Source organism: Triticum urartu, chromosome 2 (assembly GCF_003073215.2).
Source record: "Triticum urartu cultivar G1812 chromosome 2, Tu2.1, whole genome shotgun sequence".
Classification (NCBI taxonomy): Eukaryota; Viridiplantae; Streptophyta; class Magnoliopsida; order Poales; family Poaceae; genus Triticum; species Triticum urartu.
Genome location: NC_053023.1, coordinates 400,202,897 through 400,218,723, shown reverse-complemented (window position 1 = coordinate 400,218,723; position 15,827 = coordinate 400,202,897).

The following is a 15,827-nucleotide window of genomic DNA, read 5'->3' as shown; positions in this document are numbered from 1 at the left end:
TGCAACATGCCAAAGATGTTATGAAAATGCCAACTAGGTACAGTAAAACTTGTATTCCACAATACTGCAGGTATCACACTGAGTGGCCTAAGGAAGCATTTCTTCCAGCGCAATTCCAAGGTGTTCAAAAGGGGCATGTGGACACGTCGCAAGATACAGTCGGAGTGCGGCATGCACGCGATGTAGCACAAGACCGGCAATACCTTGCCGGTGATGGTCAATGGCCGGCAGATGGGCAGCAAAAAAGGTTCTGGTGTTGCACACCAACAAGAACTTCGAACAGCAGAGGACCAACTGGGTGATGCACCAGTACCACCTCGGGTACTTGGAGCAAGAGAAGGAGCGGGAGCTGGTCCTCCGCAAGATTTTCTACCCGACGAACACTAGAGCCAGGAGTAAAAAGATTATAAGTTAGTTTGGTATTGGTAGTTGTACTACCTCGTCGTCCGCAAGTTGGTATTGTTGTTAATGATCTTTTGGTATGAATTTGCATTTGCTTCCAACCATCATGCCGAGGGTCGACGTGGATATAAAGCTGAATCATTTGTTTCGAAACGAATTTTCAGGCACCTGATTTTTATTTGATGGGTAGCATAAGCACCCGCCGTTCGAATTCCCAGTTCTCCATTTTTTTCAAAACAAGTGCATGCACTTATTATCACGGTAAAAAAAACAATATCCGTGTTGCATCCCAGTTATCAGTCCGTACTTGCAGAATTCTCTCGTTTATTGAGCACGTATATTGTTTTTTCAGGTCGAGCAAGTTTCAACTGGGCTGTAGACTGCCCAGGGTTGGTTTTGTTTTTAACAGGCCCAGCCTACGACAACAATGGGGCACAAAGATCCAGCAGTTATCTACTGGCCTATGGCCCGCCAGTGTTAATTATATTTTGTCTTACAACATCCGCAGGCAGTTTTTTTTACTGAATCAAACACACAGCCCAGTTCTATTTTCCTCTTGAAACGCATGTCCTACATTCGTTTTCTAATCTCTACCTATAGTTTTGCTAGTTCATATACACGTACCATTATATTGAAAACACATAAAATTCCCTTTTCATATTTACATCCTTATTTTTGTTGTTTTTCCCACCCAGCGCTGATTTTTTTACCACTGGTTTTCCCTTAAACTAACTCAATTGTCCCACGTCTTATTTGCTTACAAAAACAAAACGATTTTTTTGGTAAATCAATAGGTTCTTAAAAAATGTTTATCATTTCAGGATTACAACAGTTCAGACTCCACCGAAATATGCAAAATAAGGTTGAACTTTTTGACCGTGGTCCTGGACAGAAAATGGGTTGTAATAAATTACTTAAGAATTAGCAAATGGGCTGCAAATTATAAAAAATAGCAAATGAGCTTTATGTTGTCTGCCATAGATTTGGAGGCTGGCTTGTGGGCCTACTAAGTTCATGCGTACACAAGGTTTCTCAAAAAAGAAACTTAGTCAACAATCGACTCAACCAGCGTCAGACCGTTAGATGTCAATCTAACGGCAATCGTGCTTCTTCAGTCTCTGATCTTCCTGCCCCAGCCGCCCAAACCAGCGTCGTCGGAACCGCCTGCTCCCGCCTCCCGTGGCCGGCAGTGCTGCCGGGCAGGCCTCACGGCCCATCATACTCGCATCCCTGGCCTGTCTATCCCTCTACTCACCCACACCTCATGTTATTTTTCGGCGACGGCAGCCGAACCAGTCAACCCTCGTACTCTCCACCGCGTGGGCAGCCACTGTCGTGTCTTCCCCGGCTCCGTGTCGTTCCCTTCGTAGGCCTCGCCGTCGTCCACCGCCCTGGTGCTCTCAGCGCGGCGTGGTAAACGATGTCCATCCAACGGCCATAGTGCTTCTTCAACCTCTCGTCTTCTTGCCCCAGCCGCCTAAAGTAGCGTCGGTCGTGCCGCATGCTCCTGCCTCCCGTGGCCGGTTGTGCTGCCACGGAGGCCTCACCGTCCTCATACTACTCCCACCGCTGGCCAGGCCATCCCTCCACTCACCCACTCCCCCTGTTATTCTGCGGCGACGGCAGCCTGACACCACAGTCGAACCAGTGAACCCTCGTACTCCTCTCCGCATGGGCATCCACTGTCGCGTCTTCCCTGGCTCCGCGACGTCCCCTTCCTAGGCCTCGCCATCGTCCACCGTCGTGGTGCTCTCGGCACGGCGTGGTCAATGTGGTCAACGACCGACTTCCATCGGAAGAGTACTGTACGTGGAGAGGCTGACAGTTGGGTCCATAGCAGCCGCAAGGAAGTGCCTCCTTATTATGCGCAAAATAATTATTCCTCCACCTGACAGCAGGGACCCACCGGACGGGCCACCGGTATTTCGCGGAAAAAACGTTTCCCCCCTGACTGCTGGGACCCACCAGACGGGCCACCGTATTTCGCAAAAAAAACGTTTGCCCCTGACTGCTGGGACCCATCGAACGGACCATCGTATTTCGCGAAAAAAATGTTCCCCCCGCTGTCAGCTCGGACCCACCGGAAGTGCCTCCTTATTATGCACAGAAAAATGAATACCCTCCTGCTAGCTGGGACCCACCATGGTGGGAGGCTGACTTGTGGGCCTACTAAGTTGACGGGGACGGAGGGCTTTGTCAACTTAGTCAATATGAATGATTCTAGCTCCAGTGACCGTACGATGTCCATCCAACGGCCGTCGTGCTTCTTCAATCTCTGCTCTTCCTGCTCGAGCCGCTCAAACAAGCGCCGGCGGGACTGCCTGCTCCCTCCTCCCCACGGCCGGCTCTGCTACCGCGCAGGCCTCACCGCCCCACCGTACTCCCACCGTTGGCCTAGCCATCCCTCTACTCACCCACACCTGTTGTTATTCTCCGGCGACGACAGACGAACCAGTAAACCCTCGTACAGTCGTACTCCCCTCCGCGTGGGAAACAACTACCGAGTCTTCCCTGCCTCCGTGTCGTTCCCTTCCTAGGCCTCGCCATCGTCCACCGCTCTAGTGTTCTCGGCGCGGCCTGGTCAACATGGTCAACGACTGACATGCATCTGAAGTGGACTGTACGTGGAGAGGCCGACAGCTGGGTCCACGGCCGCATGCAAGGAAATGCCTCCTTATTACGCGCAAAATAATGATTCCTCCACCTAACATCAGGGACCCACCGAAAGGGCCTCTGTATTTCGTGAAAAAAACGTTATCGTCGCTGACAGCTCGGACCCACCAGCTATATCTTCGCACGCAAGGAAGTGCCTCCTTATTACGCACAAAAAAAATGAATACTCCCCCTGTTAGCTGGGACCCATTATAGTGGCAGGCTGACTTGTGGGCCTACTAAGTTGACGGGGATGGAGGGCTTTGTCAACTTAGTCAATATGCACGATTCTAGCTCCAGTGACCGTATGATGTCCATCCAACGGCCGTAGTGCTTCTTCAACATCTAGTCTTCTTGATCCAGCCACCCAAACCAGCGCCGGTCGTGCCTCGTGCTCCTACCTCACGTGGCCGGCGGCGATGCAGCGGAGGCCTCACCGCCCCCTACTACTCCCACCGCTGGCCAGGCCATCCCTCTACTCACCCACACCCCCTGTTATTCTGCGGCGACGACAGCCTCACACCACGGCGAACCAGTGAACCCTCGTACTCCTCTACGCGTGGGCATCCACTGTCACGTCTTCTCCGGCTCCACGTCGTCCCCTTCCTAGGCCTCGCCGTCGTCCACCGCCCTGGTGCTCTCAGCGCGACGTGGTCAACGTGGTCAAGGAACGGCTTCCATCGGATGTGGACTGTACGTGGAGAGGCTGACAGCTGGGTCCACGGCCGCAGCAAGGAAGTGCCTTACGTGCAAAATAATTATTCCTCCACCTGACAGCGGGGACCCACCGGACGGGCCACCGTTTTTCGCGAAAAAAATGTTTCCCTCCTGACTGCTGGGACCCACCAGCTACACCTTCGCACGCAAGGAAGTGCGTCCGGGAAAAAAAACGATTCGCCCCCCTGACTGCTGGGACCCACCAGCTACATCTTCGCACGCAAGGACGTGCCTAACAGTCGGGACCCACCTGGTCGAAGCGTACGTAGCGTTGTTATTCTGGTCGCGAACGTGTACGTACATATTGGTCGATGTATAGGCGCGCACGTGTCGTAGTAGAGGCGCGCACGTAGCATGTACATGTACGTACAGCGGCTAGGGTGCAAGAAAGAAAATACCGCCACATATGTGTACATACGGGCGGGGTCTCGAACGCCTACTCGCGCATACGTACGACCAGGGCTCGTGTACATGGCTGGGTCGGAACGGAGAAACAATGTCGTCATCGTGTTCATGGGGAGGCAACGGAATGCGTCGTGTTCATGGGGAGGCAACAGAATGCGTCGTGTTCATAGGGAGGCAACGGAACGCGTGGGAGCCAACCGGCTGGGTCGGAACGGAATGCATGGACGTGTTCATCGGGAGGGCTTGGACGGAACAGGCGATGGAAACGAGGCCTGGCGTACCGCATAATGGAGGAAACGGACCTCCTACGGTCGAAACGGGGATCATGTTGATCGGGAGGGGTGTGGCGTACCACAAAACGGAGGAAACGGACCTCCTACGGTCGAAACGGGGGTCCTGTTGATCGGGAGGGGTGTGGCGTACCGCAAAACGAACGAAACGGACCTCCTACGGTCGAAACAGGGGTTCTGTTCATCGGGAGGGGTATGGCGTACCGCAAAACGGGACTCCACGGGATACTGTTCATCTCCACCGTCGACCTCCTCCAGCCTCCACGGGCTACCGTCGACCTCCTCCAGCCTCCACGGGCTCCTGTTCATCCAACCTCCACCGCGCGCTACTCCACCGGCTACTGTTCAACCACCCCTCTACGGGCACCCTCCACCGTCTACTGTTCATCCAGCCCTCCACACCACGGGGTCCTGTTCAACCACCCCTCCACGGGCACCCCTCCACCGTCTACTGTTCATCTAGCCCTCCACACCATGGGGTCCTGTTCATCGAGAGGCAACGCCACCGCTCACTGTTCATCCAACCCCCCCCCCCCCCCCCCCCCCGCAACGCTCACTGTTCATCCAATCGATCGGCTTCAGTTAGCAGCAGTAACGAAGGAATCACTCGATCGGGTTCAGTTAACAGCCATCGATCGATCGCTCAGGTTCAGTAACGCGTAGCCTGCAGTGGAATCGCTCGGGTTCAGTTAGAGCCCAACGCCTCGCTCGGGTTTGGTTAGAGACAACGCCTCGCACACACGCGCATACGTGTACGGGAGAAATGTGCATCACTCGGCCCCCGACCTCCCACAGTAACCGGGAACTCCCCGAAATTTTCCTCGTCCTCGCTTCTACCACGGTTTTTTCCGTCATGGACGGCCCAAAGAATGTCATGCAGCTGCGTCTCCTGTTGGAAATATTCCCTAACTGCAATAATAAAATGGTTATTATTATGTTTCTTTGTTCGTGATAATTTTCTATTGTTCATGCTATAATTGTGTTATCCGGAAATCGTAATACATGTGTGAATACATAGACCACAACACGTCCCTAGTGAGCCTCTAGTTGACTAGCTCGTTGATCAAAAGATAGTCATGGTTTCCTGACTATGGACATTGGATATCATTGATAACGGGATCACATCATTAGGAGAATGATGTGATGGACAAGACCCAATCCTAAGCATAGCTCAAAGATCGTGTAGTTCGTTTGCTATAGCTTTTCCGAATGTCAAGTATCATTTCCTTAGACCATGAGATTGCGCAACTCCCAGATACCGTAGGAGTGCTTTGGGTGTACCAAACGTCACAACGTAACTGGGTGACTATAAAGGTGCACTGCAGGTATCTCCAAAAGTGTCTGTTGGGTTGGCACGAATCAAGACTGGGATTTGTCACTCCGTATGACGGAGAGGTATCTCTGGGCCCACTCGGTAATGCATCATCATAATGAGCTCAATGTGACCAAGTGGTCGATCACGGGATCATGCATTACGTTACGAGTAAAGTGACTTGCCGGTAACGAGATTGAACGAGGTATTGGGATACCGACGATCGAGTCTCGGGCAAGTAACATACCGGTTGACAAAGGGAATTGTATACGGGATTGATTGAATCCTCGACATCGTGGTTCATCTGATGAGATCATCGAGGAGCATGTGGGAGCTAACATGGGTATCCATATCCCGCTGTTGGTTATTGACCGGAGAGTCGTCTCGGTCATGTCTGCATGTCTCCCGAACCCGTAGGGTCTACACACTTAAGGTTCGGTGACGCTAGGGTTGTTGAGATATTAGTATATGGTAACCCGAAAGTTGTTCGGAGTCCCGGATGAGATCCCGGACGTCACGAGGAGTTCCGGAATGGTCCGGAGGTGAAGATTTATATATAGGAAGTCAAGTTTCGGCCATCGGGAAATTTTCGGAGGTAATCGGTATTGTACCGGGACCACCGGAAGGGTCCCGGGGGTCCACCGGGTGGGGCTACCTATCTCGGAGGGCCCCATGGGCTTAAGTGGGAGGGGAACCAGCCCCTAGTGGGCCGGTGCCCCCCCATGGGCCTCCCCTGCGCCTAGGGTTGGAAACCCTAGGTGTGGGGGGCGCCCCACTTGGCTTGGGGGGCACTCCACCCCCTTGGCCGCCGCCCCCCCTTGGAGATTCCATCTCCTAGGGCCGCCCCCCTAGGGGACCTATATATAGTGGGGGGAGGGAGGGCAGCCGTACCCTAGCCCCTGGCGCCTTCCTCTCCCTCCCGTGACACTCCTCCCTCTCCCTGAGCTTGGCGAAGCCCTGCCAAGATCACCGTTGCTTCCACCACCACGCCGTCGTGCTGCTGGATCTCCATCAACCTCTCCTTCACCCTTTCTGGATCAAGTTGGAGGAGACATCTTCCCAACCGTACGTGTGTTGAACGCGGAGGTTCCGTCCGTTCGGCGCTAGGTCATCGGTGATTAGGATCACGACGAGTGCGACTCCATCAACCCCGTTCTCTTGAACGCTTCCGCTCGCGATCTACAAGGGTATGTAGATGCACTCCCCTCTCCCTCGTTGCTAGATGAATCCATAGATTGATCTTGGTGATGCGTAGAAAATTTTAAAATTCTGCTACGTTCCCCAACAGTGGCATCATGAGCTAGGTCTATGCGTAGTTTCTATGCACGAGTAGAACACAAAGCAGTTGTGGGCGTCGATATTGTCAATTTACTTGCCTTTACTAGTCTTATCATGATTCGGCGGCATCGTGGGATGAAGCGGCCCGGACCGACCTTACACGTACGCTTACGTGAGACTGGTTCCACCGATTGACATGCACTAGTTGCATAAGGTGGCTGGCGGGTGTCTGTCTCTCCCACTTTAGTCGGATCGGATTCGATGAAAAGGGTCCTTATGAAGGGTAAATAGAAATTGGCATATCACGTTGTGGTTTTGGCGTAGGTAAGAAATGTTCTTGCTAGAAACCTATAGCAGCCACGTAAAAACTTGCAACAACAATTAGAGGACGTCTAACTTGTTTTTGCAGCATGTGCCATGTGATGTGATATGGCCAAAAGGATGTGATGAATGATATATGTGATGTATGAGATTGATCATGTTCTTGTAATAGGAATCACGACTTGCATGTCGATGAGTATGACAACCGGCAGGAGCCATAGGAGTTGTCTTTATTTATTTATGACCTGCGTGTCAACATAAACGTCATGTAATTACTTTACTTTATTGCTAAAGCGTTAGCCATAGTAGTAGTAGAAGTAATAGATGACGAGACAACTTCAAGAAGACACGATGATGGAGATCATGATGATGGAGATCATGGTGTCATGCCGGTGACAACGATGATCATGTAGCCCCGAAGATGGAGATCAAAAGGAGCAAATGATATTGGCCATATCATGTCACTATTTGATTGCATGTGATGTTTATCATGTTTTGCATCTTATTTGCTTAGAACGACGGTAGCTTAAATAAGATGATCCCTCGTAATAATTTCAAGAAAGTGTTCCCCCTAACTGTGCACCGTTGCGAAGGTTCGTTGTTTTGAAGCACCACGTGATGATCGGGTGTGATAGATTCTAACGTTCGAATACAACGGGTGTAAGCTAGATTTATACACGCAATACACTTAGGTTGACTTGACAAGCCTAGCATGTACAGACATGGCCTCAGAACACGGAATACCGAAAGGTCGAGCATGAGTCGTATAGAAGATACGATCAACATGAAGATGTTCACCGATGTTGACTAGTCCGTCTCACGTGATGATCGGACACGGCCTAGTTGACTCGGATCATGTTTCACTTAGATGACTAGAGGGATGTCTATCTGAGTGGGAGTTCATTGAATAATTTGATTAGATGAACTTAATTATCATGAACTTAGTCTAAAATCTTTACAATATGTCTTGTAGATCAAATGGCCCACGTTGTCCTCAACTTCAACACGTTCCTAGAGAAAACCAAGCTGAAAGATGATGGCAGTACGGACTGGGTCTGGAACCTGAGGATCATCCTCATAGCTGCCAAGAAAGATTATGCCCTAGAAGCACCGCTAGGTGACGCACCCATCCCAGAGAACCAAGACATTACGAACGCTTGGCAGTCACGTGCTGATGATTACTCCCTCGTTCAGTGCGGCATGCTTTACAGCTTAGAACCGGGGCTCCAAAAGCGTTTTGAGCGACATGGAGCATATGAGATGTTCGAAGAGCTAAAAATGGTTTTCCAAGCTCATGCCCGGGTCGAGAGATATGAAGTCTCTGACAAGTTCTTCAGTTGTAAGATGAAGGAAAATAGTTCTGTCAGTGAGCACATACTCAAAATGTCTGGGTTGCATAACCGCTTGACTCAGCTGGGAGTTAATCTCCCGGATGACGCGGTCATTGACAGAATCCTTCAATCGCTTCCACCGAGCTACAAGAGCTTTGTGATGAACTTCAATATGCAGAGAATGGAAAAGACCATTCCTGAGGTATATTCAATGCTGAAATCAGCAGAGGTGGAGATCAAAAAGTAACATCAAGTGTTGATGGTTAATAAAACTACTAAGTTCAAGAAAGGCAAGGGTAAAAAGAACTTCAAGAAGGACGGCAAGGGAGTTGCCGCGCCCGGTAAGCAAGCTGCCGGGAAGAAGTCAAAGAATGGACCCAAGCCCGAGACTGAGTGTTTTTATTGCAAGGGAAGTGGTCACTGGAAGCGGAACTGCCCCAAATACTTAGCGGACAAGAAGGCCGGCAACACTAAAGGTATATGTGATATACATGTAATTGATGTGTACCTTACCAGTACTCGTAGTAGCTCCTCGGTATTTGATACCGGTGCAGTTGCTCACATTTGTAACTCAAAGCAGGAGCTGCGAAATAAGCAGAGACTGGCGAAGGACGAGGTGACGATGCGCGTCGGGAATGGTTCCAAGGTCGATGTGATCGCCGTCGGCACGCTACCTCTACATTTACCTACGGGATTAGTTTTAAACCTCAATAATTGTTATTTAGTACCAGCTTTGAGCATGAACATTGTATCAGGATCTCATTTAATTCAAGATGGCTACTCATTTAAATCCGAGAATAATGGTTGTTCTATTTATATGAGAGATATGTTTTATGGTCATGCTCCGCTGGTGAATGGTTTATTCTTAATGAATCTCGAGCGTAATGTTACACATATTCATAGTGTGAATACCAAAAGATGTAAGGTTGATAATGATAGTCCCACATACTTGTGGCACTGCCGCCTTGGTCACATAGGTGTCAAACGCATGAAGAAGCTCCATGCATATGGACTTTTGGAGTCTCTTGATTACAAATCATTTGACATGTGCGAACCATGCCTCATGGGTAAAATGACCAAGACTCCGTTCTCAGGAACAATGGAGCGAGCAACCAACTTATTGGAAATCATACATACTGATGTGTGCGGTCCAATGAGTGTTGAGGCTCGCGGTGGCTATCGTTATGTTCTCACCCTCACTGATGACTTGAGTAGATATGGGTATGTCTACTTAATGAAACACAAGTCTGAGACCTTTGAAAAGTTCAAGGAATTTCAGAGTGAGGTTGAGAATCAACGTGATAGGAAAATCAAGTTCTTGCGATCAGATCGTGGGGGAGAATACTTGAGTCACGAATTTGGCACACACTTAAGGAAATATGGAATAGTTTCACAACTCACGCCGCCTGGAACACCTCAGGGTAATGGTGTGTCTGAACATCGTAATCACACTCTATTGGATATGGTGCGATCTATGATGTCTCTTACCGATCTACCGCTATCATTTTGGGGCTATGCTTTAGAGACTGCCGCATTCACTTTAAATAGGGCTCCGTCGAAATCCGTTGAGACGACACCGTATGAATTATGGTTTGGGAAGAAACCTAAGCTATCGTTTCTAAAAGTTTGGGGATGCGATGCTTATGTCAAGAAACTTCAACCTGAAAAGCTCAAACCCAAATCGGAAAAATGTGTCTTCATAGGATACCCTAAAGAAACTATTGGGTATACCTTCTACCTCAGATCCGAAGGCAAGATCTTTGTTGCCAACAATGGATCCTTTCTAGATAAAAAGTTTCTCTCGAAAGAAGTAAGTGGGAGGAAAGTATAACTAGATGAAGTATTGCCTCTTGAACCGGAGAGTAGCGCAGCTCATGAAAATGTTCCTGAGGTGCCTGCACCGACTAGAGAGGAAGTTAGTGATGATGATCATGAAACTTCAGATCAAGTTGCTACTGAACTTCGTAGGTCCACAAAGACACGTTCCGTACCAGAGTGGTACAGCAACCCTGTCTTGGAAATCATGTTGTTAGACAATGGTGAACCTTCGAACTATGAAGAAGCGATGGCGGGCCCGGATTCCGACAAATGGCTGGAAGCCATGAAATCCGAGATAGGATCCATGTATGAAAACGAAGTATGGACTTTGACTGACTTGCCCGATGATCGGCGAGCCATAGAAAATAAATGGATCTTTAAGAAGAAGACAGACGCGGATGGTAATGTGACCATCTATAAAGCTCGGCTTGTCGCTAAGGGTTATCGACAAGTTTAAGGGGTTGACTACGATGAGACTTTCTCACCCGTAGCGAAGCTAAAGTCCGTCTGAATCATGTTAGCAATTGCCGCATTCTATGATTATGAGATATGGCAAATGGACATCAAAATGGCATTCCTTAATGGTTTCCTTAAGGAAGAATTGTATATGATGCAGCCGGAAGGTTTTGTCGATCCTAAGAATGCTGACAAGGTGTGCAAGCTCCAACGCTCGATCTATGGGCTGGTGCAAGCATCTCGGAGTTGGAACATTCGTTTTGATGAGATGATCAAAGCGTTTGGGTTTACGCAGACTTATGGAGAAGCCTGCATTTACAAGAAAGTGAGTGGGAGCTCTGTAGCATTTCTCATATTGTATGTGGATGACATACTGTTGATGGGAAATGATATAGAATTCTTGGAAAGCATAAAGGCCTACTTGAACAAGTGTTTTTCAATGAAGGATCTTGGAGAAGCTGCTTACATATTAGGCATCAAGATCTATAGAGATAGATCGAGACGCCTCATTGGTCTTTCACAGAGTACGTACCTTGACAAGATATTGAAGAAGTTCAATATGGATCAGTCAAAGAAGGGGTTCTTGCCTGTATTGCAAGGTACGAGATTGAGCACGGCTCAATGCCCGACCACGGCAGAAGATAGAGAAAAGATGAGTGTCGTCCCCTATGCCTCGGCCATAGGGTCTATCATGTATGCTATGTTGTGTACCAGACCTGATGTAAACCTTGCCGTAAGTTTTGTAGGAAGGTACCAAAGTAATTCCGGCATGGAACACTGGACAGCGGTCAAGAATATCCTGAAGTACCTGAAGAGGACTAAGGATATGTTTCTCGTTTATGAAGGTGACGAAGAGCTCGTCGTAAAGGGTTACGTCGATGCTAGCTTCGACACAGATCTGGATGACTCTAAGTCACAAACCGGATACGTGTATATTTTGAATGGTGGGGCAGTAAGCTGGTGCAGTTGCAAGCAAAGCGTTGTGGCAGGATCTACCTGTGAAGCGGAGTACATGGCAGCCTCGGAGGCAGCATAAGAAGCAATCTGGGTGAAGGAGTTCATTACCGACCTAGGAGTCATACCCAATGCGCCGGGCCCGATGACTCTCTTCTGTGATAACACTGGAGCTATTGCCCTTGCCAAGGGGCCCAGGTTTCACGGGAAGACCAGGCATATCAAGCGTCGCTTCAACTCCATTCGTGAAAGTGTTCAAAATGGAGACATAGATATTTGTAAAGTACATACGGACCTGAATGTGGCAGATCCGTTGACTAAACCTCTCCCTAGAGCAAAACATGATCAACACCAGAACTGCATGGGTGTTCGATTCATCACAATGTAACTAGACTATTGACTCTAGTGCGAGTGGGAGACTGTTGGAAATATGCCCTAGAGGCAATAATAAAATGGTTATTATTATGTTTCTTTGTTCGTGATAATTTTCTATTGTTCATGCTATAATTGTGTTATCCGGAAATCGTAATACATGTGTGAATACATAGACCACAACACGTGCCTAGTGAGCCTCTAGTTGACTAGCTCGTTGATCAAAAGATAGTCATGGTTTCCTGACTATGGACATTGGATGTCATTGATAACGGGATCACATCATTAGGAGAATGATGTGATGGACAAGACCCAATCCTAAGCATAGCTCAAAGATCGTGTAGTTCGTTTGCTATAGCTTTTCTGAATGTCAAGTATCATTTCCTTAGACCATGAGATTGTGCAACTCCCGGATACCGTAGGAGTGCTTTGGGTGTACCAAACGTCACAACGTAACTGGGTGACTATAAAGGTGCACTGCGGGTATCTCCGAAAGTGTCTGTTGGGTTGACACGAATCAAGACTGGGATTTGTCACTCCGTATGATGGAGAGGTATCTCTGGGCCCACTCGGTAATGCATCATCATAATGAGCTCAATGTGACCAAGTGGTTAATCACGGGATCATGCATTACGGTACGAGTAAAGTGACTTGCCAGTAACGAGATTGAACGAGGTATTGGGATACCGACGATCGAGTCTCGGGCAAGTAACATACCGATTGACAAAGGGAATTGTATACGGGATTGATTGAATCCTCGACATCGTGGTTCATCCAATGAGATCATCGAGGAGCATGTGGGAGCTAACATGGGTATCCAGATCCCACTGTTGGTTATTGACCGGAGAGTCGTCTCGGTCATGTCTGCATGTCTCCCGAACCCGTAGGGTCTACACACTTAAGGTTCGGTGACGCTAGGGTTGTTGAGATATTAGTATACGGTAACCCGAAAGTTGTTCGGAGTCCCGTATGAGATCCCGGACGTCACGAGGAGTTCTGGAATGGTCCGGAGGTGAAGATTTATATATAGGAAGTCAAGTTTCGGCCATCGGGAAAGTTTCGGGGGTAATCGGTATTGTACCGGGACCACCGGAAGGGTCCCAGGGGTCCACCGGGTGGGGACACCTATCCCGGAGGGCCCCATGGGCTGAAGTGGGAGGGGAACCAACCCCTAGTGGGCTGGTGCACCCCCCCATGGGCCTCCCCTGCGCCTAGGGTTGGAAACCCTAGGGGTGGGGGCGCCCCACTTGGCTTGGGGGGCACTCCACCCCCTTGGCCGCCGCCCCCCCTTGGAGATTGCATCTCCTAGAGACGGCGCCCCCCTAGGGGACCTATATATAGTGGGGGGAGGGAGGGCAGCCACACCCTAGCCCCTGGCGCCTCCCTCTCCCTCCCGTGACACTCCTCCCTCTTCCTGAACTTGGCGAAGCCCTGCCGAGATCACCGTTGCTTCCACCACCACGCCGTCGTGCTGCTGGATCTCCATCAACCTCTCCTTCCCCCTTGCTGGATCAAGTTGGAGGAGACATCTTCCCAACCGTACGTGTGTTGAACGCGGAGGTGTCGTCCGTTCGGCGCTAGGTCATCGGTGATTAGGATCACGACGAGTACGACTCCATCAACCCCGTTCTCTTGAATGCTTCCGCTCGCGATCTACAAGGGTATGTAGATGCACTCCCCTCTCCCTCGTTGCTAGATGACTCCATATATTGATCTTGGTGATGCATAGAAAATTTTAAAATTCTGCTACGTTCCCCAACATCTCCGGCCCGCCCAGGATGAAAAGCCAATTTTCTGTCATGATTTTTTGTCATAGAAGTAGGAGCCCACCACATCTATGATGATACGGGGTTTTGTCACAATTATCATCATAGAAGTGTCATATGTATGACAGAAAAAATTTTGTTCGGCCCAAAATGTCATGGATGTGTCTTTTTTTTGTAGTGTTGCCCCCTCTAGTTTATCATCCGTCTAGTTTCCGTTGTGCTTGGCGAGCCCTGTGGAGATTGTTCTTCACCACCACCGTCACCACGTTGTCGTGCTGCCAGAACTCACCAACTACTTCGCCCCTCTTGCTGGATCGAGAATGAGAGGACGTCACCGACCTGAACGTGTGTTGAACGCAGAGGTGCCGTACGTTTGGTACTTGATCGGGACAGATCGTGAAGGTGGATGACTACATCAACCGTGTTGATAAACGCTTTCTCTTAGCAATATTCAAGGGTATGAAGATGCTCTCCCCCTCTCGTAGCTATGCATATCCATGGATAGATCTTGCGTGTGCATAGAAATTTTTTGTTTTCCATACAACGTTACCCAACAATTTTATCAACTACAAAGAACTGAGAAGAAAAATAATACTATGATAATGTGTATGGTCCGATATAAGTTATGACTACATAATCTTGACTATTTTCTCTCCACATTGTTACCTTGACTAATATCAGGAGTCAACAACTTTTCTTGGTGTTGGTTGTTGGAAAGAGAAGCGTAAAGAAAGAAATAAAGAAAAGAAGAAAGGGTGAAGGAAGGGATGGTGCAAGTATGCTTGTCCATTTGTTCATAACTCTCATCGTTTCCTTCAAAAAAGACAAAAACTCTCATAGTATAATTCCAAACAAAAAGAGTAAAGGAAGTTTCCAAGAAAGGGCTGTTAGCTTTGCAAGTGTGGGCCGCGATAGCTTCTCTTCCATGTATTGGACACTGTCATGTTGGGGTCCGCGCCACACATGAGCACAACCCTAAAGTGTATATCTTCTTTGCATGCCACCACAAAAAAACAAAAGGAAAATGACAAAATAGGCCAGCAAGTTCTCCTCCGTGTGTTGGACACTGTCATGTTGGGGGTCGTGTGGCATGTGAGCGCAGCCCCCAAGTGTATATCTCCTCTGCATGCCATCACAAAAGAATAAGAGGCCAGGCAGAGCCCTTAAAAAGACAAAATAGGCAAGCAGGTCTTTTCCTTTCTTTTGAGAGTGAGGAATCCAGGCGAGCAAGTTGGCGCAGCATTTGACAGGTGGGTCCCCAGGTGTTGGCATAGGGTCCATTTGGTGTGCTTCGAGCATCACGTGTTGTGCAGTGGGGCCGATCTTCCAACTGAGCAAGATAGGCACCGCTCTGGACCAAGTCCATGACGTTATGTCCATCGGAAACCCTATATCTACACGGTGTCATTCATAGATGATGAGCCATGGTGACGCAGTTTTTGGTCTTTCTTGTTGAATGGAGAAAAGAAAGTTATAAGTAAGGACAACTCCAACAAGATTATATCAAATAAATAGTATCAAATGTTCATAGATATATAGACGTGTTTATGGACAGTGGGTATGGCATCGGCCATTCAATCGTGGGCATCACATGCCCGACTCGGTTAAATGTTTTAAACACAAACACGGACAAAATTCATGATAAAACGGATGAAATTTGTTATATTTTGATATATTTACAATAAAAAGGACAAATTTTAACAACTTCAAACTAATTGTGACCTAAACTAAGCAACGTATCGGACCGTGACCT